At 36.1% G+C, this 27495-nt stretch overlaps 1 protein-coding gene across 6 annotated transcripts in view; it reads right to left on the bottom strand.

The window, feature by feature from the left end:
- LRRC4C (leucine rich repeat containing 4C) overlaps positions 1-27495 on the bottom strand; it is a 424916-nt gene that overhangs the window by 136641 nt on the left and 260780 nt on the right. For 4 of the 6 annotated variants that reach the window (XM_060176576.1, XM_060176577.1, XM_060176575.1 and 1 more), the window contains one exon: positions 741-816. The exons of the other annotated variants lie outside the window; for them this stretch is intronic. The gene's annotated coding sequence lies outside the window, so the exon portion shown is untranslated. The remainder of the gene's footprint in view (positions 1-740; positions 817-27495) is intronic. 6 annotated transcript variants of the gene reach the window in all.

The following is a 27495-nucleotide window of genomic DNA, read 5'->3' as shown; positions in this document are numbered from 1 at the left end:
TAAAGAGCACCACAGAGCCAAGGATTTGAAGCCACAACTCTGTCTTACTCTCAGATCTTTTGCCCTTACACAATCACAAGCTAATCTACCTAATATAAAGTTATTAAACATGCTTACTTTGGCTGAAAGCTTTTAAAGCTATCATTATACAATGCATTTGCTATCAGTTGGTGTAAAATGTTTCTAAAGCAAAGGGGAAACACAACCAATATTTGCTTATAAGCCATGATGTCTTCAATAAAGTTAAACTGACTTGACCATTTCCCTCCTGTAGGGCAGGATTTCCCTAGCATCCTTATTTACATAAATTCCATAAATGAAACAATATAATGCAATAACGATCAGGTGGCATTTTACTTTAGTTTTACTAAGACACTGCAGTGTTAAGATGTATCACAGTAAACCATCAGTCATATTAGAAACCAGTTGAATTTTCAAATTTTTTCATTCAAATATATAGCATATATATGCAGATACCAGTAAATAATGTAAGCTTAACTGGTACTTTAGCTTTTATCAAACTGTTTGAATACTGTAATTTAGGACTATAAATTCCTTCTTTGTTATAAAGGCTTCCTGACTGTCATAAAATGGAAATCATACTGGAAGTTGAAATTAAAATTTAAAATTATGTAAGTAGAATGTAATAAGCAAGGACTTTGGAGAGATCTTGCAGACTGAGCTTTCATTTTCATATTAATGATTTCAAAAGAGAAGTGAAAAGCAGTCACACAACTCACCATCAGTTCCACTATTGTCTGGTACTGACTAGATAACAACTCTGGGTAAATCTCTTCTCTCAGTCTGTTTCTTGATCTGAAAAATGAGATTATTGGGATGGATGACATAAAAAAACATTATTCTGCAAAAATAGGAGTCATAGCTCAGAATACCCCCGGTCCAAAAGCAAGGTACAAGAAAACAGAAAGATATTTCTGTCACACTGGATGTTATTACTACTCCAACTTGCTGATGCTATGAGAGGCTTCAAAATGTCATGGGCTGCTGGTGCTCACCACAGACAGGCAAATTGTGCAGAACTACTATTGGTATGCATCTTGCCTGAGAAGAATTGTAACTGAATATTAGTCCAGAGTGATGATAAATCTTTCCTCCTTCTCCAAGGATCTGATGATTTCCTCTGTCTGGGCACTGCCTTGAGATTTTTCCTCAAGACACTAAGGATTCCTGGAGTCCAGCCCTTGACCTAAACCCAGATGAAGATACATTTCCCCCTGAAACTTTCACCGCCTGGACAAATCATTTAAAATAAACTTTAAGAGGGACCCCGGGCTCCAAGAAGCTGTCCATTTTAGCATCTTTAAATTAGCTGCCAGGTTTTGTCTAGTCTGTAGAGAAGACTTTTTACCGAAATTTTATTATGTTAATAAACAAAAAGTTGGTATGCTTAGTTAGAAAAAAGAGGCAGATTCAGCCTTTGAATTATTAGGCCAATCTATTAATTCTTTTATAATGCATTTCCATCTTCCCCTTTTTATCTCATTATTATTATTTTATTTTTTTTAATTTTAAAATATTTATTTATGTATTCCTTTTTTTGCCCTTGTTCTTTTTTGTTGTTGTAGTTATTATTATTGTTGTTATTGAAGTCATTATTGTTGGATAGGACAGAGAGAAATGGAGAGAGTAGGGGAAGACAGAGTGGGGGAGAGAAAGATAGACACCTGCAGACCTGCTTCACCACCTGTGAAGCAACTCCCCTGCAAGTGGAGAGCTGGGGGCTTGAACCAGGATCCTTACACAGGTCCTTGCACTTTGCACCATGTGCACTTAACTCACTGCACCACTGCCTGACTTCCTATTATTACTATTTTCTAATGAGCATTCAGAAAGTCAGACGATGGTTATTTAAATATACTAACTCATCCCATAGAACCAGGGGATTATGTATGAAGGTCAATGTCTTATCAGCTAAGTCAGTCATGCAACCATAGTTTGATCTCTGGGGTTTAATTAATGTTTTATTTGTCATTAATAGTTTGTTACAAGATTGTAAGATTACAATATATAGTTCCACACCATACCCTCCACCAAAGTTCTGTGTCCCCATCCTCCTATTGGATTTAAGGATATTCACAAGTAAACTTGAAGGATAGTTTCCTCTTAGGATAAGCATTTTAGAAAGTTAATATCTACAACTAAATAACTACACAAATTTCTAGCCAAATATATATATTTATATTTTATATATGTATATTTCTAGCCAAATAAATAGCACATATGTCACTATCATTATAGTATCATCTGTTACAGCATACTTTTTTTTTGTATTTTGGGCACTGTCCTTAATATTACATGCTTACAGTTCTAACCTCATAAAATCAATGAAATGCTATTTATTTATTTATTTATTACCTTTCTTTATTGATTGGTAAGAGATAGCCAGAAATTGAGAGTAAGGGGCTGATATAGAGGGAAAGAGACAGAGAGACACCTATGGCCCTAATTTACCACTTATAAAGCTTCCCCTTTGCAGGTGGGGACTGGAAGGCTTGAAGCTGGGTCCTTCTACATTGTAACTTGTATGCTCAACCAGGTGTGCCATCACCTAGCCCCTGCAATGCTAATTCTAAAAGAATATATGTAGAGATGAAAGGGAGTCAGATAGATGGTGATCTGAAAGAACTAAATTATTGAAAAGTAATCTAAATAGAGAGTTTTCTAAAGAAAATATACATATGGGCCACTGACATGAAAAATATTTTATTTATCATTAGAGAAATGCAAATTGAAACCACTTAAGTTCCCACTGTACACCTCTGAGACAAGACAGGAAGAGACAAGTGTTGGCCAGGATATGGAAAAAAGCGGAGTCTGGTACACTGCTTGTGGGAACGCAAATTGGGTCAGTCCCTATGAAAACAATGTAAACAATGTAGAGAAGCCACAAGCAAAGTCTAGCAATACCACTTATATTCGTATGTCCAAACATCAATAATGTACAATTTCAGAGAGAAGTTGGAATCATATGTTCATAGCTGCATTGTTCACAACATCCAAGGATTAAAGAAAACCAAATGCACATTGACAGATCATTGGATAGAGAAGTTATTGGTTATATAATCAATATAAGATTACTCTGCAATTAAAAAAGAATGTGTCCGTTGGAACAAAAATGAATAAAACTGGAGGTTATTATGCTTAGTGTAATGAGGAAAGAAATAAAATATAACTGCCAGGTGGCTTTCCTCATTTCTGGAATACAGATAATAGAAACATATGAACTTGGTCACAAAATTTAACTGGTTATTTTAAACAAAATAAACAATGGAAGATACAGAAAATAGAGTTTGGCTCAACTGCCATGTACAGGATCAAAATTCCTTGAATTTAGAAAGCCTAATATATATACATACATATATATATTCAGTATATGTGTTGTACCCATATATAACTAATATATAACATATAATAAATATATAATATATATACTTATATCATATCACACACATCTTTACGGGAGAGAGAAAGAGAAAGCGGGAGACGAGGCACAACATTTATCCAGTATATGTGATACTGGAGATTGAATGAGGAATATCAGGTATGCATATTTTGTACTTAATCTACTACTCTGTATTTTTTGGCCATCTCTCTCTCTCTCTCTCTCTCTCTCTCTCTCTCTCTCTCTCTTTCTCCCTCCCTCCCTCTATTTCTATCTCTCTATTTCTTTGTCATCACCAGGACTTCACCACCAGATGCAGACTTTTCCCCTCAGATAAAGAGATACAGAGAGTAAGAGTGTGAAAGAGAAAGTCACCACAGAGAGAAAGTAAACAAGGAATAAGTGAGGTAGCTAAAACAACAATGCTTTGATGTAATGATGCTTTGCCAAGTCAAGGCAGTAGGAATTTTTGGGCCATGATTGCATATGTGGTCTAAAACTGATCTAAATATCATTCTGAGACACATGATTGCACTAAAGCAGCTCTACAGATCAGGGAGTCTTGAAATTTTCCCTAAGAGTAAGACTGTGAACTCTGAGAGCATAGCTGTGCTAATAAGAGAATATATTAATATACACTTGAGCAGAATCAAGGTATACTCGTATGTACTCGTTATATATATATCACTCATTATATTGTACCTTGCTGAAATTTATGTGTGTCCTTTGATTCATTCCTACTAAACTGTAAGTTCACTGAATACAGATTCACCAAACACTATGCATTAACCTTGGGGAAAGTGTTCATTTTTCTTTCCTGTAATAAGGGAAATTGTCACACCAATTATCATGAGAAATGCATCAGGTCACATATTTAAACAATTTAGATCATTGCTTGGCACTTTGATGGATGCTACAAAGAAAACTAACTTGAACTCTTACTAATAGTTACTGATATGACTATTGTTTACTGTCATTTTATTGTGATTACTATAAACCTAAAATGAATGTCTAAGGCTTTGATTTTGAGTCTAATATCAATCAATAGCCATGTTTACATTATAATACATTAATGAAAAATTACTAGCTGACCTGCCAACAACCCAAGTTAATTGGAAAAAGAGAAATAAGCCTAAGTCTCTGAAAATTTTATAAAAATAATGTAATGGCATTTTAAATATTTTATTGATTGATATTTCAATGAGAGAGATACAGAGAAAAAAATACAGAGAGAGACCAGACCGCTGCTCAGCTCTGTGTTATGGTGGTGCTGATGATTAAACATGGGATTACAGAGGCTCAGGCATGAAATAATGCATAATCATTGTGTTCTCTCCCCAGTACATCATTTTCATACAAATGAATATAAATAAAATATAGAGTAAGAAATAGAGATAAATAAAATGTTTCATAACTACATATTATAAATTATCATTCTATGAATATCAGAGTATGAGGCTAATACATATGAATACCTGAATGCATTTCTATTTTATTTTAGTTAAGGGATTTCTAAATGCCTTTTCAATTAATTAATGCATTCAATAAAACAAATTAACATCATATTAATTTGAAATTGACTTCTTAAGTAACAAGACTTCTTGTCTGTTTCTTACATAATAATGTAATAACAGCAAGATGAACTTTCAAACATTGTTTGTGCTCAAGCTGGCTTTAAAAAGAAAAATCTCCACACTATAAATTCATACCAATATCTTTCAAACCTTTTAAGCAAAGGAGCTCAACTCTTTAACTCATATTTGGGAGCTGCTCTCAACCCTGTCTAGCAGCTTTCTAGTCATATTCTCAACTCTGACACCATGTTCCCAGACAGTACGTTTAGACCACCTGCATGTTAGCTATTTGCTAAGGCAAAAAGTACTAAAGTCATGGGCCCCTTGGAATATACCTCAAATAGACTTCCTAGTTTTTTCTACACGAAGACACTTAGTTGTACCTGCTCTATTCTTATCTTTAGGTTCTTGATTATTAAACAACTTGTCCTGCTTTATATCTTACTGCTTTTCAGCCACCAAGTTACAGATACTACAATGACTCCATTCTTACTTTCCTGGGCAGACAATCTCATCAATGTGTCCTGGAACCTCTCTTCCCAGAACCTTATCCCACTGGGGAAAGACAGAGACACAATGGAGGTATGGATTGACTTACCAATGCCCATGCCCAGTGGAGAAGCAATTATAGGAGCCAGATATCATATTTTCTGCACCCCATAAAGATCTTTGGTCCATATTCCCAAAGGGATAAAAAATAGGGAGCCTTCCAATGGAGGGGATAGAATACAAAATTCTGGTGGTAGGAACTGTATAGAATTGTACCCGTCTCATCTTATGTTAATCATGATTAAATCACTAATAAAAATATCTTAGAACTGACATAAGCTAAGGCACTATAAATATATATTGTTGACTAAGAAAAACACTTTGTTCTTCATGAGAGCGCTGAAGTATGTTTCTAGAATATGAAATGTCATTAGAAAACCATATTTCAAATTCAGACACCTTATGTTATTGATAAGAAAACAGTTTCCAAACGGGACAGAATAATGTTTTATTTAATAGCTACTTAATAGTAAAAGTTAGAATTCAGTATTCATTAAATTATTTCATGCTTATTTTTAAGAGTATTTCAAATGCTTATTATGAGCTATACTGTGTATACATCTATATAAACAAGTGATAATTTTTAAGATGCATTCAATTTCCATTGAGCAATTATTTATTTTATAACTACTATTGTAGGTAGCTTTGATAGCATATGTGCTGAAGTGAATATAAATAAAAGTTGCTACCTCTCACAAACATTTTAAAAGTTGTGAATTTATTGAGCACATAGTCATTGACAGACTAGTTAAAAAACCAACAAAAAATATGAGAATTTCATATGTTAATCTAATAATATATTTATTAATCAATCATCCTTTCTGTATTCATCATGTCATATGTACCAAGAACTGGGAATGCAATTGAAAACAAAACAATCAAACAAAAAAAAACAAACTAGAGCAACTAGAATTTATCATTTCTTTAGAGTTTAGATGCACAAAAACATGTATGTGTGTGTATGGGTGTGTGTGTGTGTGTGTGTGTGTGTGTGTGTGTGTGTGTGTGTGTGTGAGAGAGAGACAGGACAAAAGTCAGGAGATAGCTCCCATGGTAAAGCTCACATTTTCCCATGTAATTCAGCAATTTATGTTACAGATAAGTTTAAGAAGAGAAACCGAAGAGTGGATCTTCTTAAGAGTCTGAGTGTGCTTCAAGGGAGAGGCAGAATTTAACCTTAATGTATTTATCATTACCATTTATAGTGTTCTAGAAACATTGGTATATTCCATCCCACCTAGATTTCTTAATATATATTCAAGGGAATTGCTATATAAACATAAATTTTCTTATTAATAGCACATGAACAAATGGAACAAAATTATGGTATCAGTGGGCCACAGTAAGTCACTTATCGGATGAGCAGCTTATTCCTCATTTACTTTTCACTTTTGTTATGAAAATCCTGATATATTACCTATTAACCCAGTAGACATTTCAGAACTAATTCTTCATCAATCATGGCATATCCTGAGACCACCAGAAAAGTACACTCAATTCTGTCTCATCCACAATCCCCTTAGGTATTTCTTTTTTTTTAATATTTATTTTATTTATTTATTCCCTTTTGTTTCCCTTGTTGTTTTATTGTTGTAGTTATTATTGTTGTTGTCGTTGTTGGATAGGACAGAGAGAAATGGAGAGAGGAGGGGAAGACAGAGAGGAGGAGAGAAAGATAGACACCTGCAGACCTGCTTCACCGCCTGTGAAGCGACTCCCCTGCAGGTTCGAACCAGGATCCTTATGACGGTCCTTGTGCTTTGCGCCACCTGCGCTTAACCCGCTGCACTACAGCCCGACTCCCCTTAGGTATTTCTTATCTAAGAAATGCAAACTTCCTTCTCCTTCCTTTGGACAAGGCAATGTTCTGTATTACTCACTAAAAATATTAATATTTTAATATAACTACTATAAATGAATAGCCTATTATTTGCATATGCTAATGTATCATTAACTAATAAATATCACCTTTCTCATCTATATTACAAACACTGGAAGGGTAAGAAAAACTTTACACAGCAGAGTATTGATTTTACTAAAGAGACACAGAGAAAATAGTAATTTTTAATCTGATACAGTGGAAAGACTGGTAGATGTTACAGATTTGCTAGTCAAAAAGTACATGTTGATAGTATACACCTTGTTTCTGATGCTGTATTTACTTAATTCCTAGGAACTAAGAGTATTGTGAAGAAGGAGGTAGTGCAGTGGTAAGGCTCTGTATTTACAAGCATGAAATGCCAGAGTGCTACTTGATCTTTCATAAACAAAAATATATTTTTAAAAGGACTGAGTAAAAGAAGAAATAACTAAAATCATAGCACCTAAGTGTAGTAGGACACACATATTCTACTACTAAATCTGCCCTTTTAGTTTGATAGCTATCATTTGTGCTATATTGGATTAGTCTGTCAGGTGTGTGTGTGTGTGTGTGTGTGTGTGTGTGTGTGTGTGTGTGTGTGTCCATCAGAACTTAGCTCTGGCTTATGAGGGTATGTAGGACTGACTTTGGGACTTTGATGTTTTAGAAGTGAAAGTCATTTTTTTCAAGCATCTATCCTGAACATGGGATTGGGGGGGGTAATATCAGTTTCCATAAGAAATTCAATAGAATTAATTGTAATGCTATGGAAATTCATTCTTTCAGTCACCCTAATATTACAAATACCAGCCAGATATACAAAAAATAAAATATACATATTTGTTTATATTGCATAAAAGGAATATGAGACAGTATTTTCAGTGTAATTGATATCAGGAACACTGACCTAGCCCGGTGATTCAGGATAAAATCTCTGCTTACCCACCAAGACATATAAACAAGGGAATCAAACACCTTAGCCATAGTGCCTCTTGCTGGCACAATAAGAAAAGAACACTAAATATGGAAACTGAGAAACATACAGACAGAAAACCCAAGTCATTAGAGTTCAACAAATTCATGATGAAATCACTTCAAGCAACTAAAGTTAAGATTCAAAAAAAACTTAGTGATAATTTTACAAAAGAATAAAAAAGTATAGAAAAAAGTCTCCAAACAGAACTGCAGGGCCTAACGGACACTTTGAATGCATCTCACATTGAGGTAAGAGGCCTCACAAGTAGACTTAATGAGGAGGAGGAGAGAATATCAACAGTAAAAGATACAATCACCACATTATGAAAATTTAAAGCTGTTGAAGAGGAAAGGTTAAGAAAAAATGAAGAACTTCTCAACAAAATAGCAATCTTCATCAGAAAGACTAATACCAGAGCTATGAAGAAGAGGAGAACACATTAAAAAATTTTTAAAAGAGAATTTTTCCATACCTGGGCAATGTTCAAAGTATAGAAATTCAAGGTCAACACAAATCTAAGTTTATTTAATTTAAAGTGACACACACTAAGATACATCACTATAAAACTATCCAAAACTAGGGATAAGGAAAAAAACATTTCAGGCTGCCAAGGAAAGGAAGAAAGTCACATACAAAGGCAGACATTTAAGGTTTTCATCAGATTTCTCACAACAAACCCTAAACACAAGGAGGGAGTGAAATGGTATATTAAAAGTATTACATCATAAGAATTGCCAACCACAAATCCTTTTTCCTGCTAACTTGTCCTTCAAATGAGGGAAACATAAAGATATTTACAAACACTCAGAAAATGAAAGAATTTACCAGTGCCATACCTGCTTTGCAAGAATTTTGGAGAGGAGTCCCACATAAAAAAAGAAGCAAAGGAATACCAAATTTTTAAATAAGATGATCACTATTCAAATATACCCAGGAATACAACAACAACAGGGATAACCAATCACAGGAAAGGGAAGAATAAATAGAGCTGCACAGTCCAATGCTGGTGAACCAAGGCCAACTTAAAAAGACTGTTGTGAGTTTTGTAATTTAGACACAATATTCATGATAACCACAAAAATATAGCACAAAGACAAATTGGAAACATATATACAGCAGGAAAAATCATTATAGAAAACTATCCACATAAAACAATAAACAGAGACAACAAGGAAAAGAATTAACAATAATATAAAATAAACTTCAAAACAAAAGCCACAATGGTTATAATATAACCAAATTTATCAATAACCACCCTAAATATGAATGGTTTAAATTCACCAAACGATTCAGAGTGCTTGAATGAATTAAAAAGCAAGACCCATCAATTTTATGTCTCCAAGAAACACATGTCCAAAATAATGCAAAACAGAAGCTCTGGATAACGGGTTGGAACAAGGTATTCCAAACCAATAATGAAAACAAAAAGGCAAGAATAGCTATTTTAATATCAACTAAATTAGACTTTCAGGAAAATAAGGTGGAAAGTGACAGACATAGACACTACACACTGGTCAGAGAATCAATCCAATAGGAACGCAAAACGATCATCAATATGCATATGCTCCCAATATAAATGCACTCAAATATGTTTAAAAAAAAAGTACTTACTGACCTTAAGGGAGACATCAACAACATCACAGTATTATTTGGAGACCTCAGTACACCATTCACTGTTAGAGACAGATTATCAAGACAAAAAAAAAAAAAAAAAAAGAAACAAGGACTGGGACCTTAAATGAAGTCATAGATGAGAAAAGTCATAGATGAGATATATTCAGAACCTTTCCTCTGTCCCCAAAAGAATAGACATTCTTTTCTAGTGCACATGGAACATTATCAAGGATTGACCATGTTTTGGGACACAAATATAGCCTTAGTAAATATGTGAATATTGAAATTATAAAATAGTATCTTTTTGATCATGGGGTGGTGAAGTTAGAAATCAACCACAAAATAAATGCACTAAAACTGTGAAGACTGCACATTATACATCTAAATAGTACCTGAGTCAATAAAGAAATCAAAAGAGAAGTTAAAAATTAATTATAGAACAATAAAGATGAAGAGACCAACTACCAGACCCTGTGGGATACAACAAAAAATGTACTAAGAGTAAAGTTTATAGGAATACAAGCCCATATTAACAAATGGCAAATATCTTAAGTTAGCTACCCAACATCACAATTAGACAACTGGAACAAGAGCAACAAAGAGACCCAAAAGTCAGTATGATAGGGAGTCGGGCTGTAGCGCAGCAGGTTAAGCGCAGGTGGCGCAAAGCACAAGGACCGGCATAAGGATCCCGGTTCGAACCCCGGCTCCCCACCTGCAGGAGCGTCACTTCACAGGCAGTGAAGCAGGTCTGCAGGTGTCTATCTTTCTCTCCTCCTCTCTGTCTTCCCCTCCTCTCTCCATTTCTCTCTGTCCTATCCAACAACGACAACAACAATAATAACTACAACAAGGGCAACAAAAGGGAATAAATAAATAAAATAAATATTTAAAAAAATCAAAAAATCAAAGTCAGCAGGATAATGTAAATAGTCAAAACCAGAGCAGAAATTAAGGAAACAGAATCCAGAAGAACAATTCAAAAGATTAATTAAACCAAGAGCTTGTTCTTTGAAAGGATAAATTAAAAAGATACTTTATCTAGACTCATGCAAAGCCTAAGAGAGAAAGCTATGATAAAAACAGTCAGGAAAAAAATAAAATAATCAGGAATGAGAGAGTGATGAAATTACAAGTGAAGATTGGAAGATAGAAAGAATTATATTTGGATATTATTAATATTTATATGGTAATGAATTAGACAACCTAGATGGCATAGATGCAGATCTGGAACCTAATATGCACAACATAGCCCAGGAAGAAGTAGATAGCTTAAACAAACCAACCACTAGTTTAGAAACTAAATCAGTCATCAAAAATTTTTCCAATAATAAAAGCCAAGGCCCAGACTTCTTTACTAATGAATTCTATAAGACATACAAAGAAGAAATATCACCAAGTCTCCTCAAATTCATCCAAAAATTGTAGAAGGGCAAATACTGTAAAACACATTCTGAACCCCAACGTAGAAAAAGACATTACCAAGAAAAAAAATTATAAACTTATATACCTGATTGACATTGCTGCAAAGATCCTGAACAAGATGTTGGCAAATCAAATCCAACAACTTATCAAGAAAATAATTTACCAAGGTCAAGTAAGATTCATGCCTGTGATGAATCAATATCCTCAAGTCAATCAATGTAACTCATCATATCAACAAAAAGAAAGATAAGAAAATCACATGGTCATATAAATTTACACCAAAAAGGCATTCAACAAAATCCAACACCCATTTATAATAAAGACTCTCCAGAAACAGGTACAAAAGGACCATTCCTCGACATAATAAAGACTTGTTATGGCAACCTCATAGCTAACATTATTTTCCATGGGAAAAAGCTGAAAGATTTCCCCCTAAAATTGGGAACCAGACAAAGGTGCCCACAATCTTTACTGTTATTCACCATAGTTCTTGAGGTCCATGCCACCACAGTCAGACAAGAAAGAGATATCAAAGGCATACAGATTGGAAAAAAAAATAAATCAAACTATTTCTCTTTGCTGATGATTATACATAGAGAACACTAAGACACCAAAAAAAGAAAAAAGAAAAAAAACTACTGGAAATAATAAATTCAGTTAGTGTAGCAGGATACAAAATCAATACGTATGAATCTGTGTCATTTCTGTATACAAACAAGGAATCAGGAAAGAGAAATCACAGACTCAGTTCCATTTACAATTGAGCTCAAAAAGATAAAATACCTTGGGGGGGTGAATCTCATGAAGGAGATGAAGCTCCTTTATAACAAAACCTATAAGGCATTGCTAAAATAAATAGAAGATACACAGGACATTCCTTGTTTCTGGATTAGAAAAATAAAACATTACATTAGAAGAATAAACCGTTCTACCAAAAGCAATCTACATTTTCAATGCAACCCCTATCACAATTCCAAATGCTTTTTTTAAAGCAAACTGAACAACTTGTCCAAAAATTTATATGAACGACAAAGGGCTATAGTTTGCCAAAGCATTTCAAGAAAAAATATGGAAGTATCAAGCTTTCCAACTTCAGTTTATTCTATACAGCAACAGTAGTCAAAATAGCATGATCCTGGAATAAAAATGGAAAGTTGGATCAATGAAGCAGTGCTGGGAATACTGTGAGAACCAGGTTGAGCGTGGTGAGGCTTTTCCCACTGAAAAATGGGGAACTGAGGAAATGAATCTCCTAACAGACTCTTTCTTTCTAAGGTTGAGCTGGGGAGAGGTAGGTGCCTCAGTTTTTGCTTCCCTGTCAGTTACTCCCTGTCTCCAGAAACCCTGCATTTTTCTGCTTCCAGGGGCTCTGAATTCCTGAAAACATTAAGCCACCTTTGCATTCCTTGATATAATGGCCTGCTCTCTTATTATCTGCATATCAATGTTCTGCTTTGTCTAACAAATGACTTAAGGTCTCCTCCCTATTTCCCTACCTATTCCGCTCATTTGATATATTATTTTCTTACCCTCAAGACCCTCCCTGCCTGCAGGGTATTATTAGCCTACCAGTCAACCCCCTTGCAACAGGTGCTAAGAAGTTCCTACCTACCTTTCCCAACCCCTTTTACCTTTCTCCGCGCCTTTCCTAACCATGTATGGTATTGTCAAACAACTTCCATTTCTGACTTGTGACTTCCATTTTCTGGCCTCAAAGAGCGTGTGCTCGGACTGGGATCCTTATGCCCCCTTATGCTTTGAGTCATGTGCGCTTAACCCACTGTGCTACCGCCCAACTCTGGGGCATTCAAATGAATAAAGATTTGAACCACCTTGCCACCACCAGCTCGGTTCCTGGGTCATCTCTCTCACATTGCTAGCCTGATAAAGCAGAACTGAAAGCTCAGAAATGAGCCCATACACATACAAACACTAAATATGACACAGGGGGCAAAACCATTCAATGGGCTAAAGGAGGTCTTTTCACCAGCATGCTTTAATGATGGCTCCTTTGGTCACTATCAGACCACCCCATCATCCTAGGTCCTAGTCAGGGAGTCCTGGGATTTCCATATAGACATGTTGGGCCTAAACCTCTAACAGATCCCTCTCTCCACAGTCACTGGTCATCACCATCAGGAACAATGTAGTAGACCCTCTTGTGGGCCTCTGCAGGACCTTGCCCTCAATGTGGGTCAACATTGGTAGGGACTGCCCCATTCTCCAAAGGGAGGTTGGGTCAACATACTCTGCCACTTGAGGAAGACTGGTCCTATAATGAATGCAGCCTAGAATGTTCCTAGCTATGACTATAGAATGCAGACTCAGACCTACATGGATGCAGAAGTTATACAGGCTCCTGTGCTGAATATGGAACCCGGATCAGATTGACTGGGTATACAGTTAACAATATTTATATAATTTCCCCATATTTGGGAGCTACTCTCTAACCAGATCCAACTTTTTAGTCCTATTTCCAGCTCTTGACACCATCTCCCCCAGACAATGCCCCACTTCATTTATCATTAGAGAAATGCAAATTCAACACACTGTGATATCATCTCACACTTGAGAGAATAGCTTGCATCAACAAACCAAGAAATGAGAGGTGCTGAAGAAGCTGTCTAGAAAAGGAAACTCTGCTACATTGCTGGTGGGAATGAAAAGTGGCACAGCCTTTTGGAAGACTGTATGGACAGTCTTTAAATAAAATAAAATGGAAGTACCTTATTATCCAGCAACACTGCTCTAAGCATGTATGCAGTGGAAACTCAAACACATTAGAAGAGACATAGGCTCCCTGTGTTCATATCTTCATTATCATTATCCACAATAGTGAAAGAGTGAAAGAAGCCTAAGTGCCCATTAACATATGACTGACTAAAGAAGTTATGGGATATATATATATATATATATATATATATATATATATATATATATATATATATATAAATAATAGAATATTACTCAGTGATCAAATAAGATGATGTTATGTCCATAGGGACAAAATGGATAGAATTGCAGGTGATTATATTTAGTGCAATAGAGGTAAAAGACAACTACCAGATGGTTTCACTCGTGGAAAGTAGAGATTTGATTTAAATGAACTTGCCAAAAAAACATTAAATAAAGCAAAAGCAAGCAAATTATAAAACTTGTGAGAACTATGGTGATTATCTTCAGAAAGCTTGAGGGTGGGGATATGGAAATTCGGTGATATGTGTACTGTGGAGCCATACATTGTAGTCATAATATTGTAACAAACTATTAATGACAAAAATTATTTTAAAAGGGAGCACTTACTGTGTGCATTATATATTTCTTACTCTCTAGTTACTAGTTTCAGAACTATATAATTAATCGATAGAGCAACCTTGTGCATTGTAGTATATTTCATAGCCCCTAGTTAGCACAATTGTGGTCACCAAATATGCTGCTATTACTAGATATTGCCAAATGTACCTAAAAGGGAGAGCAATAACATCCCCATTTACAGATGGTAATTTTAGATTATGGGGACTATATCATTACCCTGGGTTTTTCCCTATATTCCTAAGAAATAAGATAGATGGTAAATAGGTAATTAAAATCTGTTGCAGTTGAATTAGTCTCATACACACTGTATTATAAAATGCATGTACTATATTTACATTTTATTTAGAGAAAAATAAAAGCAAATGCTAAATAATCCTGACTCAAAGCAAGGGAAATTAAAGGTTACTGGATAACACGGTAAAGATAATACTTTTCTATCTATATTATAGCAATTAAAAGTATAAAGATGAGATATGTTGTATATATGTGCATACACATAAAAATATAATCTGACCTTCCTTGGAAAATTGCATTTAGAAAGTTGTATAAATGTAATATTCTATCTTCAATATGTGATAAAATGTTCAGTTCACAAAGATATTCAGTGAATCTCTCACTTTTGCTTAATGATCCATTCATAAAAGAAAGATGTTTATTTTCTAATTTTATTTTATTTCCATTAGGTAAAATATAATTTTACAAGAAAATTCAGTCAATAGAAATGAGTAAATAGAAAGTAATAGACTCTAAAAAAAAGTGATAATGCAGTTTCCCCAATGTCCTATCTTTCCCATCTTACCTCCACCAGAGTCTTTTCTTTTTTTGAAGTACTATACCTGGTATGTTTCATCCTGTGTTTTCTTTTCCTTTCTTTTTCTCAATTTCTCTTCAGATAATGTTATTGGGGAGATAATGGTTTAAAGCACAACTGTTGACATAAGGATACAATTTTTTACCTTCCCTGTATTAGGTGTCTGCAAAATAGTCTCATTTTCAATTTAGGTTCTTTCCCATTACCATACATTAGGACCCCAACACTGGGTACACTTATAAGTAAGGTTATTTATATAAAATTAAATGATAATCAGTTGTAAGAAATCATTCTCTTTTACCCTATCTTGGATGGGACTTGAAGAAACCGTGGTAAGTGACATAACCTAGAAGGAGAAATATGACTATTTTCAAATTTTAAAAGCAGAAGGACCTTGAATGGACAAGGAGGCACAGATGGTATATTACCTTACTCCTTGAAAATATACTCATGTATGCTCAATTTAGAGCAGAGAAATTTAAAGTTTTCTGAATTTCCTTATTTCTGTCAACTACTTAATAACTCATTTGGAGTTAAAAATCAAATTTACTTAATAATTTGAAATGATAGACTTTTTTTCTCACCTAAGAAATGAACTGATCCTGCATCTCTCCCCTTGTTTCCTGAGCTGAGGTTTTACCCTTTCAAGTTTAGATAGCTTCAAATCCATGAAAATCCACTATCCTCAGTGGGACACTGAAATCATAATAGCATGTTTGGTAAGTCTAACTAATTTGTTCATGAAATAAATTAAAAACAAGGACAGACCCTCCTCAGTGGTCAGAAACAGGGTTGCTCATATGCTTAATCTACAAGACCACTGTTGATTATTTTTAAGTACATCAACTGTGATTTTCATTATAATACAATGTTGTAAGTATCATTACTGGTCCTAGATAGAAGCAAAGAAATACCAACATAACTAATAGATTGCCTGATGCCATTTTACTACTAAGTGAATAAAGTGATTTTGTCTCATGATTCTTCTCTCATACAAGAGGCAAGTACTTTAGTCTTCATAGACATTTCTTTTGCACCCATCTGTCCTCCAAACACAGAGCTCATTCAGACTCAGATTTATATCTCCTAACTTCCTCTTTCCTACATTTTCTGGATTGTCCTCACCCTCATGACCTCAAAAGCACACAGAACACAAAATAAAAGCAACTGAAATGAGGTGGAAGATATATTTGCAAAACAGTTCAATTAAGTAGGCCAGGAACCTACATACCTGAGGTAGGAAACAAACAAAAGAGCAACCTTTTCTTTTTACACCAATAGTTTGCTTTTCTGTTATTTTGATTAAAAAAAAAATCTTGGGATCCAATCAGATCATTCAAAAGAGCTATATGTCTTACATGGATTCAGACTTTAAGAAGACGCGTTGACAAACAAGTCATTTTCTGTTATTCTTACAGGAGCATTTTGTATTGTGCTACACCACAAATCAAGTATATACTTAGGCCTCTATTTTGCATTGATAGATTCATAGCAGAAGGTCCCTTTGTGAGTTCAATGTTAGGAGTTTTCTGGGCATCTGGACTCTAATTCAAACTTCTTTCTTCACTTCTCTGAGCTTTAATGAATGACGTATGTTTATATTTATATTAAATCTATTATCACTCTATTCATTTCCTATTTATATGCACATAGCTTATTAGCACAAGAAATCAGATCCTAGTAAGATAAAAGTGAGAGCAGTATACAAATTACAAAATGATACTTAGGTCTTATGGTAGTGATCTTATTGGCCATCAATTCAATCAATTCTCTTTCTCTGTGTGTGCCCCAGCCCCCAAGGAATAGATATAACTCAAAATAGATGGATCTTGTCACACACTATTTTATAAAGTTCCAGGTGAACACAGATTCCATTTTATCTTGATAAGTGTGTGAAAAAGTCAAATATTGATTTAAGTTTCCATGAGAAAAGAAAAAAAAGATCCTTTTAAAAATATGTACTACATTTTGCTTTCGTTCAAAACATTTGTGCAAAGCTGAGATAGTTGGAAACCCACAAGATGGCAAAGATAAAATAGCTCATCTTATAAATATGGGCCTAAAATTGATTTTATTTGTCCCTATGACCTCTGATAGCTCAAATGAAAAACTCTCATATTGTTGCAAAAGAGAACATTTGAGAAATAGACAAGGTTAAGATTTATATAATTAATATATTAAATACATATGTTATGATTTATGTTATTTACATATATATGAGGTATTTTATCAAGACACTTAGAAAATCAATACTTTCAGGAGTCAGGCAATAGTGCAGTGGGTTAAGCACAGGTAGCGCAAAGTGCAGGGACCTGCTTGAGGATACTGGTTCGAGCCCCAGGCTCCCCACCTGCAGGGGAGTCGCTTCACAGACCATCAAGTAGGTCTGCAGGTGTTTAATAATAATAATAATAATAATAATAATAATAATAATAATAATAATAAACACTTTCTTTTAAGTAACAGGAGACTTTGGGCTCATCTTCCCAGGCCTAAAGTATTTTTCTGCTACTAAATGAAGTGTACATATAATACATTAACGATGCTTAGGTAAAATGTTAGAGATATATGTGACTTTAAAGAGAAAATAATTAGAGTACCAAACAGAATCAACCCAGACCTGAAAACACCAAGACACATCATAGTCACAATGAGAAGAAGTAAGGATAAAGAAAGGATCCTAAAGGCTGCAAGAGAGAAACAAAAAGTCACATACAGGGGAAAACCCATAAGACTTTCTGCAGATTTTTCAACTCAAACTCTAAAAGCCAGAAGGGAGTGGCAAGATATCTATCGAGCCCTGAATGAAAAAGGGTTTCAACCAAGGATTATATATCCTGCTAGACTTTCATTCAAGCTAGATGGAGGGATCAAAACCTTCTTAGACAAACAACAGTTAAAGGAGGCAACTATCACCAAGCCGGCCCTGAAAGAGGTACTAAAAGACCTCTTATAAACAAGAACATCACTATAATACTTGTAATATATCAGAGTAAACAAATTGTTTTTTAGAACAATGGCACTACAATACATTAAATCCATAATATCAATAAATGTCAATGGCTTAAACTCACCCATCAAAAGGCACAGGGTGGGGGGATGGATCAGAAAACATAACCCAACCATATGCTGCTTGCAAGAATCCCATCTGTCACAACAAGATAAACACAGACTTAAAGTGAAAGGATGGAAAACTATCATACAGGCTAATGGTCCACAAAAAAGGGCAGGAACAGCCATTCTCATCTCAGACACGATAGATTTTAAATTAAATAAAGTAATAAAAGATAGGCAAGGACATTACATAATGATTAGAGGATCAATCAGCCAAGAAGACTTAACAATTATTAACATCTATGCACCCAACGAGGGACCATCTAAATACATTAAACACCTATTGAAAGAATTTCAAAAATACATCAATAGTAATACAATAATAGTGGGAGACTTCAATACCCCACTCTCACACTTAGACAGATCAACAAAGCAGAGAACCAATAAAGATACAAGAGAATTGAATGAAGAGATTGACAGACTAGACCTCTTGGACATTTTCAGACTCCTCCACCCCAAAAAACTGGAATACACCTTCTTTTCAAATCCACACAACACATACTCAAGGATAGACCACATGTTAGGCCACAAAGACAGCATCAATAAATTCAAGAGCATTGAAATCATCCCAAGTATCTTCTCAGACCACAGTGGAGTAAAACTAACTTTTAACAACAAACGGAAAATTATTAAAAGACATAGAATTTGGAAACTAAACAACATGCTCCTTAAGAACCACTGGGTCAGACACTCACTCAAACAGGAAATTCAAATGTTCCTGGAAACTAATGAAAATGAAGACACAACCTATCAAAATATTTGGGACACAGCTAAAGCAGTACTGAGAGGGAAACTTATAGCTATACAATCACATATTAAACACCAAGAAGAAGCCCAAATGAACGAACTTACTACACACCTCAAGGACTTAGAGGAAGAGGAACAAAGGAACCCTAAAGCAACCAGAAGGACAGAAATCACTAAAGTTAGAGCAGAAATAAACAACATCGAAAATAAAAGAACCATACAAAAGATCAATGAAGCCAAATGTTGGTTCTTTGAAAGATTAAACAAAATTGACAAACCCCTAGCCAGACTCACCAAACAAAAAAGAGAGAAGACTCAAATTAATAGAATTGTAAACGATACAGGAGATATCACAACTGACACCACAGAAATCCAGAGAATTCTGCGAAACTTCTATAAAGAACTATATGCCACCAAGCTAGAGAATCTGGAAGAAATGGAACAATTCCTAGAAACCTATGCCCTTCCAAAACTGAACCAAGAAGAACTACAAAATCTAAATGCACCAATCACAGACAAAGAAATTGAAACCGTTATTAAGAATCTCCCCAACAACAAAAGTCCTGGACCAGATGGCTTCACAAACGAATTCTACAAAACTTTCAGGAAACAGTTAATACCCATACTTCTTAAGCTATTCCATAAGATTGAAGAAACAGGAATACTCCCTTCCACCTTTTATGAAGCCAACATCACCCTGATACCAAAAGCTGATAGGGACAGAACAAAAAAGGAAAACTACAGACCAATATCTCTGATGAACATAGATGCCAAAATATTAAACAAGATCTTGGCCAACCGGATACAGCAACACATCAAAAAGATTGTTCATCATGACCAAGTGGGATTCATCCCAGGAATGCAAGGCTGGTTCAACATCCGTAAATCAATCAATGTCATTCATCACATCAATAAAAGCAAAGCCAAAAACCACATGATTATCTCAATAGATGCAGAGAAAGCCTTTGATAAAATCCAACACCCATTCATGCTCAAAACTCTACAAAAAATGCGAATAGATGGGAAATTCCTCAAGATAGTGGAGTCTATATATAGCAAACCTACAGCCAACATCATACTCAATGGACAGAAGCTGAAAGCATTCCCCCTCAGATCAGGGACTAGACAGGGCTGCCCACTGTCACCGTTACTCTTCAACATAGTATTGGAAGTTCTTGCCATAGCAATCAGGCAAGAGAAAGAAATCAAAGGGATACAGATTGGAAGGGAAGAAGTCAAGCTCTCACTATTTGCAGATGATATGATAGTATACATAGAAAGACCTAAAGAATCCAGTAGAAAATTACTGGAAGTTGTTAGGCAATATAGCAAGGTATCAGGCTACAAAATCAATGTACAAAAATCAGTGGCATTTCTTTATGCAAACACTAAATCTGAAGAAGAAGACATCCAGAAATCACTCCCATTTACTGTTTCAGCAAAATCAATCAAATACATAGGAATAAAGTTGACCAAAGAAGTGAAAGACTTGTATGCTGAAAACTATGAGTCGCTACTCAAGGAGATAGAAACTGATACCAAGAAATGGAAAGATATCCCATGCTCATGGATTGGAAGAATAAATATCATCAAAATGAACATTCTCCCCAGAGCCATATACAAATTCAATGCAATACCCATCAAAGTTCCACCAAGCTTCTTTAAGAGAATAGAACAAACACTACAATCATTTTTCTGGAACCTGAAAACACCTAGAATTGCCAAAACCATCCTAAGGAAAAGAAACAGAAATGGAGGCATCACACTCCCAGACCTTAAACTATATTATAAAGCCATCATCATCAAAACAGCATGGTACTGGAACAAAAATAGGCACACAGACCAGTGGAACAGAATTGAAAGCCCAGAAGTAAATCCCAACACCTATGGGCATCTAATCTTTGATAAGGGGGCCCAAAGGATTAAATGGAAGAAGGAGGCTCTCTTCAATAAATGGTGCTGGGAAAACTGGGTTGAAACATGCAGAAGAATGAAATTGAACCACTTTATCTCACCAGAAACAAAAATCAATTCCAAATGGATCAAAGACCTAGATGTCAGACCAGAAACAATCAAATACTTAGAGGAAAACATTGGTAAAACACTTTCCCATCTACACCTCAAGGATATCTTTGATGAATCAAACCCAATTGCAAGGAAGACCAAAGCAGAAACAAACCAATGGGACTACATCAAATTGAAAAGCTTCTGCACATCCAAAGAAACTATTAAACAAACAGAGAGACCCCTCACAGAATGGGAGAAGATCTTCACATGCCAGACATCAGACAAGAAACTAATCACCAAAATATATAAAGAGCTCAGCAAACTTAGCCGCAAAAAAGCAAATGACCCCATCCAAAAATGGGCAGAGGAAATGAATAAAACATTCACCACAGAGGAGATCCAAAAGGCTAACAAACATATGAAAAACTGCTCTAGGTCACTGATTGTCAGAGAAATGCAAATTAAGACAACACTAAGATACCACCTCACTCCTGTAAGAATGGCATACATCAAAAAGGACAGCAGCAACAAATGCTGGAGAGTATGTGGGGACAGAGGAACCCTTTTACATTGCTGGTGGGAATGTAAATTGGTACAGCCTCTGTGGAGAGCAGTCTGGAAAACTCTCAGAAGGCTAGACATGGACCTTCCATATGACCCAATAATTCCTCTCCTGGGGTTATACCCCAAGGACTCCATAACACCCAACCAAAAAGAGGTGTGTACTCCTATGTTCATAGCAGCACAATTCATAATAGCTAAAACCTGGAAGCAACCCAGGTGCCCAACAACAGATGAATGGCTGAGAAAGCTGTGGTATATATACACAATGGAATACTATGCAGCTATCAAGAACAATGAACTCACCTTCTCTGACCCATCTTGGACAGAGCTAGAAGGAATTATGTTAAGTGGACTAAGTCAGAAAGTTAAAGATGAGTATGGGATGATCCCACTCATCAACAGAAGCTGACTTAGAAGATCTGAAAGGGAAACTAAAAGCAGGACCTGATCAAATTGTAAGTAGGGCACCAAAGTAAAAACCCAGTGGTGAGGGGTAGACATGTAGCTTCCTGGGCCAGTGGGGGGTGGGAATGGGCGGGAGGGATGGGTCACGGTCCTTTGGTGATGGGAATGGTGTTTATGTACACTCCTAGCAAAATGTAGACATATAAATCAGTAGTTAATTAATATGAGAGGGGGAAATCAATTGTATGTCTCAAAGGTTCTCAAAAGACAAACTGAATCTTTTTAATAGATAGGCAACGTATTTGATATGCGGACTCTCTCAAAAGCCTAGACCAAGTAGATTAGAAGCTTCCAATAGCACAGCTATATACAAGATACTGGGTACTGTACAGCAAACCATAACAAAGGGACTTTTCAAAGTTAACCCAATTAACAAATAATGTGATGATAATATTAACTATTGATTGTCTTTTTGAAGCCTAAGACAACAGGAACCTCACATCTTCACTATAGAGCCCCTACTTCCCCCAGTCCTGGCACCCATGGATAGGGCTCACTTTCCCGTATGCTTCTCCCAATCCATACCAAATAATATTGCATCCGTCGATCACAACCTAACCAAAGCAACGATTGCCATCTCAACATGCTTCACCTCAGAGTGTATCTAGAGACTTCACGTGTGGAATGACAACCCTTCAGCTTCATTACTCGGGTGAGACCTTTCCTTTTATAGTACACTCTAATTTCATCTCAGGTAGTTCACTTTCTAACAAAGTCCCATAACCTAGACATACACCAGTTTCTGTGAGAGAGAGCGTATGCGCACACGTATCCATAAACTACTGCAAAATATATACCTGAAAGCAGGATTACACTAGAGTTTGCAGTGAGTACCTCCCCAACACTTCCTCTCCACTATTCCAATCTTGGGATCCATGTTTGCTCAACAAATTGTTTGGCTTTGTATGTTAACTCTCTTTTCAATCACCAGGTTCCAGATGCCACCAGGATGCTGGCTAGGCTTCCCTGGATTGAAGACCCCACCAATGTGTCCTGGAGCTCAGCTTCCCCAGAGACACACCTTACTAGGGAAAGAGAGAGGCAGACTGGGAGTATGGACCGACCAGTCAACGCCCATGTTCAGCGGGGAAGCAATTACAGAAGCCAGACCCTCTACCTTCTGCAACCCTCAATGACCCTGGGTCCATGCTCCCAGAGGGCTAGAGAATGGGAAGGCTATCATGGGAGAGGGTGGGTTATGGGGATTGGGTGGTGGGAATTGTGTGGAGTTGTACCCCTCCTACCTTATGCTTTTGTTCACTAATCCTTTCTTAAATTAAAAATTTAAATAAAAAAAAAATTCAAAGTAAAAAAAAAAAAAAAAAAAAGAGAAAATAATTTTATATCGAGATTTTGTCGAATTTTATCTAATCCTCAAGTGTATATAACACCATTTGGCATTTATACAGAGTTCCAATTTCTGAATTTATTTACTAAAGTTGCCAAATCATTCTTTGTTCAGTTCTTAAGTCATCATTTACTCAAACTCTGAATCTACAAATTTATATTCAAATATATAAGCTACAATAGGACTAGAAAATAATTGTGGAAGAGAGTAGGTCTCTAAAATATGCTGAACTTTTTTTGCATTATCTTTATTTATTTATTGGATAGAGACAGCCAGAAATCAGGATGGAAGGGAGTGACAGAGAGGGAGAGAGACAGAGAGAGACTCCTGCAGCACTGCTTCACCACTTGCAAAGTTTTCCCCCTGCAGGTGAGAACTGGGGGCTCAAACCTGGGTCCCTGAGCACTATAACATATGCACATAACCAGGTGTGCCACCAACCAGCCCCAATGTTGAACTTATTTTACAGCATTATTAGAAATCAGAAATATATAAAGAACTATACGCCACCAAGCTAGAGAATCTGGAAGAAATGGAACAATTCCTAGAAACCTATGCACGTCCAAAACTGAACCAAGAAGAACTACAAAATCTAAATGCACCAATCACAGACAAAGAAATTGAAACCATTATTAAGAATCTCCCCAACAACAAAAGTCATGGACCAGATGGCTTCACAAACGAATTCTACAAAACTTTCAGGAAACAGTTAGTACCCATACTTCTTCAGCTTTTCCATAAGATTGAAGAAACAGGAATACTCCCTTCCACCTTCTATGAAGCCAACATCACCCTGATACCAAAAGCTGATAGGAACAGAAGAAAAAGGAAAACTACAGACCAATATCTCTGATGAACATAGATGCCAAAATATTAAACAAGATCTTGGCCAACTGGATACAGCAACATATCAAAAAGATTGTTCATCACGACCAAGTGGGATTCATCCCAGGAATGAAAGGCTGGTTCAACATCCGTAAGTCAATCAATGTCATTCACCACATCAATAAAAGCAAAGCCAAAAACACATGATTATTTCAATAGATGCAGAGAAAGCCTTTGACAAAATCCAACACCCATTCATGCTCAAAACTCTACAAAAAATGGGAATACATGGGAAATTCCTCAAGGTAGTAGAGTCTATATATAGCAAACCTACAGCCAACATCATACTCAATGGACAGAAGCTGAAAGCATTCCCCCTCAGATCGGGGACTAGACAGGGCTATCCACTGTCACCGTTACTCTTCAACATAGTATTGGAAGTTCTTGCCATAGCAATCAGGCAAGAGAAAGAAATCAAAGGAATACAGATTGGAAGGGAAGAAGTCAAGCTCTCACTATTTGCAGATGATATGATAGTATACATAGAAAGACCTAAAGAATCCAGCAGAAAACTACTGGAAGTTATTAGGCAATATAGCAAGGTATCAGGCTACAAAATCAATGTGCAAAAATCAGTGGCATTTCTTTATGCAAACACTAAATCTGAAGAAGAAGACATCCAGAAATCACTCCCATTTACTGTTTCAGCAAAATCAATCAAATACCTAGGAATAAAGTTAACCAAAGAAGTGAAAGACTTGTATGCTGAAAACTATGAGTCACTACTCAAGGAGATAGAAACTGATACCAAGAAATGGAAAGATATCCCATGCTCATGGATTGGAAGAATAAATATCATCAAAATGAATATTATCAGCCATATACAAATTTAATGCAATACCCATCAAAGTTTCACCAAGCTTCTTTAAGAGAATAGAACAAACACTACAATCATTTATCTGGAACATGAAAACACCTAGAATTGCCAAAATCATCTTGAGGAAAAGAAACAGAAATGGAGGCATCACACTCCCAGACCTTAAAATATATTATAAAGCCATCATCATCAAAACAGCATGGTACTGGAACAAAAATAGGCACACAGACCAGTGGAACAGAATTTAAATCCCAGAAATAAATCCCCACACCTACGGACATCCAATCTTTGATAAGGGGGCCCAAAGGATTAAATGGAAGAAGGAGGCTCTCTTCAATAAATGGTGCTGGGAAAACTGGGTTGGAACATGCAGAAGAATGAAATTGAACCACTTTATCTCACCCGAACCAAAAATCAACTCCAAATGGATCAAAGACCTAGATGTCAGACCAGAAACAATCAAATACTTAGAGGAAAACATTGGTAAAACACTTTCCCACCTACACCTGAAGGTCATCTTTGATGAATCAAACCCAATTGCAAGAAAGACTGAAGCAGAAACAAACCAATGGGACTACATCAAATTGAAAAGCTTCTGCACATCCAAAGAAACTATTAAACAAACAAAGAGACCCCTCACAGAATGGGAGAAGATCTTCACATGCCGAACATCAGACAAGAAACTAATCACCAAAATATATAAAGAGCTCAGCAAACTTAGCACCAAAAAAGCAAATGACCCCATCCAAAAATGGGCAGAGGATATGAACAAAACATTCACTACAGAGGAGATCCAAAAGGCTAACAAACATGAAAAACTGCTCTAGGTCACTGATTGTCAGAGAAATGCAAATTAAGACAACACTAAGATACCACCTCACTCCTTTAAGAATGGCATAAATCAAAAAGGACAGCAGCAACAAATGCTGGAGAGGTTGTGGGGACAGAGGAACCCTTTTACATTGCTGGTGGGAATTTAAATTGGTCCAGCCTCTGTGGAGAGCAGTCTGGAAAACTCTCAGAAGGCTAGACATGGACCTTCCATATGATCCAGTAATTCCTCTCCTGGGGTTATACCCCAAGGACTCCATAACACTCAACCAAAAAGAGGTGTGTACTCCTATGTTCATAGCAGCACAATTCATAATAGCTAAAACCTGGAAGCAACCCAGGTGCCCAACAACAGATGAGTGGCTGAGAAAGCTGTGGTATGTATACACAATGGAATACTATGCAGCTATCAGAATAATGAACCCACCTCCTCTGACCCATCTTGGACAGAGCTAGAAGGAATTATGTTAAGTGAGCTAAGTCAGAAAGATAAAGATGAGTATGGGATGATCCCACTCATCAACAGAAGTTGACTAAGAAAACCTGAAAGGGAAACTAAAAGCAGGACCTTACCAAATTGTAAGTAGGCCACCAAAGTAAAAACCCTGTGGTGAGGGTTAGACATGCAGCTTCCTGTGCCAGTGGGGGGTTTGAGTGGGTGGGAGGGATGGGTCACAGTCTTTGGGTGGTGGGAATGGTGTTTTGTACACTCCTAGCAAAATGTAGACATATAAATCACTAGTTAACTAATATGAGAGGGGGAAAATCAATTGTATGTCTAAAAGTTTTTCAAAAGACATACTGAATCTTTTAAATATATAGGCTGTGTATTTGTTATGCAGATTCTCTCAAAAGCCTAGACCAAGTAGATCAGAAGCATCCAATAACACAGCTATATACAAGATACTGGGTACTATACAGCAAACCATAACAAAAGGACTTTTCAAAGTTAACCCAATTACCAAATAATGTGATGATAACATAAACTATCAATTGTCTTTTTGAACCCTAAGACAGCAGGAACCTCACAGCTCCACTATAGAGCCCCTACGTCCCCCAGTCCTGGAACCCTTGGATAGGGCCCACTTTCCCGTATGCCTCTCCCAATCCATATAAAATAATATTGCATCCACCGATCACAACCTAACCAACACAACGATTGCTACCTCAACATGCTTCACTTCAGACT

Source organism: Erinaceus europaeus, chromosome 17 (assembly GCF_950295315.1).
Source record: "Erinaceus europaeus chromosome 17, mEriEur2.1, whole genome shotgun sequence".
Taxonomy (NCBI): Eukaryota; Metazoa; Chordata; class Mammalia; order Eulipotyphla; family Erinaceidae; genus Erinaceus; species Erinaceus europaeus.
Note: the sequence above shows the minus strand (reverse complement) of the source record. Positions and strands in the feature narration are given on the sequence as shown.